The sequence below is a fragment of the Alexandromys fortis genome, unplaced genomic scaffold (assembly GCF_014885135.2).
Source record: "Alexandromys fortis isolate MF-2015 unplaced genomic scaffold, M_Fortis_MF-2015_v1.1 scaffold_31, whole genome shotgun sequence".
Lineage (NCBI taxonomy): Eukaryota > Metazoa > Chordata > Mammalia > Rodentia > Cricetidae > Alexandromys > Alexandromys fortis.
The window spans coordinates 11,668,779-11,671,010 of NW_026067974.1; positions in this window are offsets into that span (position 1 = coordinate 11,668,779).

Sequence of the window (2,232 nt, forward strand, 5' to 3'; positions counted from 1 at the left end):
ATTATCCTCCTGGATATTGGAAGTAGACAAGATTGCCAGGCAAAAATTGAGAACTTGGGGGTGGGGTGGGATGGGGGTAAGGGGAAATGAGGAGAGACAAGTGAGAAGGGGAGGATAGGGAGAGCTTGGGGGGATGGGATGGTTGAGATAAAGGAAGGGTGGATATGGAAGCAGAGAAGTATATTTCTAAAGTAAGGGAGCCATTTTAGGGTTGGCAAGAGACTTGACTCTAGAGGGGTTCCCAGGTGTCCAGGGAGATGTCCCCAGCTAGTTCCTTGGGCAGCTGAGGAGAGGGAACCTGAAATGGCCCTATCCTATATCCATACTGATGAATATCTTGCATATCACCATAGAACCTTCATCTGGTGATGGATGGAGATAGAGACAGAGACCCACATTGAAGCACCGGACTGAGCTCCCAAGGTCCAAATGAGGAGCAGAAGGAGGGAGAACATGAGCAAGGACGTCATGACCGCGAGGGGTGCACCCACCCACTGAGACAGTGGGGCTGAAAATTATAATGAGATATACTACTTATACAGATAACAAAAATGCTTCAGATCCCACAGTGAAGACAGTAGGTATTAAAACATAAAGCACGGAGTGGTCCACAGAGATGGGTAAATGATTAACAACCTGAGCTTGGAACCTGCATAGCGAAAGGAGAAAACAGACTCGGGCAAATTGTTCTTAGACCTCCTCATGGGTGTATGACATACCCATGTGCATGGACACACACACACATTCAAGATAATAAAAAATTAAGTCATAAAGCAATAATGATAGTTATATGTAAGTATTTGCTAATTTTGATCATATGCAAATTCTGTAATGCAGAAACTTCACAACAAGAATATGTGGGTATATATTCACAGGAGTACTCATTCAAGTGGACCAAGCTCTAAACCAATAGATTCATGACAGCATGAGTCACAAAGCCCTAATCATAAAAGTTGTCCATCAATAACACAAGAATTAATAAACTAAAATATCACACATAAGAGCTGGAGGGAGAGCTTAGTAGCTAAGAGTCACTAAGCTCTTCTGGTGGACCAGGGTTCAATTCCCAGAGCACACACAGTGACTTACAACTGTCTGTAACTTTAGCACCAAGGACTGGTATGTGGTGTCTGTGGGCAATGAATACTTAGTGCACACACACTCAAACACAATACAAATAAACAAATCTTTAAAACTATAACACAAACTGTGTTGAATAGGGACAAGCGACTACCCTATTCAACACAGTAATTCTAACAAACATAATTTGCGGCAAGAAAAAAGAAAAACATATTCTATGCTATTGTAATTGGGGTAAAATTTCATAATTGTCAAAACACTGCTATTATAAGTCAGCAGACTATCTTATAGCAGAGGAAAAGGGAATTGTAATGAAAAACAACATGAAAGCAGCTACTCCAAGGTGCATACTATTTCCTGGTATGAACAATAGCCTTGTCATGTTTGGTTGAACTATACATTTAAAAGCATGCATTTCTCTGGAAGCACACTATGATTAAGTTTCCATTTTAAAAGTTATTTGTGTGGTAAATTTTTTTTCTCATTTTATGAAGACTATACCCATGTTGGGATGCCTACCTAAAGGTACTGAGTTTTCTGATCTAAATTGATTGACTCTTTGTGACCCCCCATGTTCACCGGCCACTATCCTCAGGTCTGGTTTAGATTCACATGCTCAAAAGACCCATGATCTCTTTGATAAAGTTGATGTGACAGTGACCATGCTTGCTGAAAATAAATATGTCTATTGCAGTGTGGAATAAGTAAGTTCTGATGAACAGGCTTGGACCAGGCAAGGACCGAGTTTGTCACTATGAACACATCAACATCACTCTCCTTCTCTCAAACACTTCCCAGCCTACACCGAAATGTACAAACTGAAGGGAGAAAATAGTCAGTTCCTCCTGGGTCCACAAAGCCATCACATGACTGGAGAATAATCAGAGCAGAAATGGTGGTAATGATTCCAAAACTACCCTCAAAGAACTATGTATATTAATTGCTTACAGCACAATTTTCTAAAGATTTGTAATACTTAAAGTGCAACTTCCTCCATTGAGAATTTCCTCATGAACAACAGAAAACAAACAACAGGGAAAGGTCCTGCTTATTGGTTCCTTCATGACACGTCCAGGGTATAAAAGCCCCAGGACTGAAACAGCTGTCAGAATCTCAGGAACCCCTGTGAACAGAACCTACGCATCCAACACC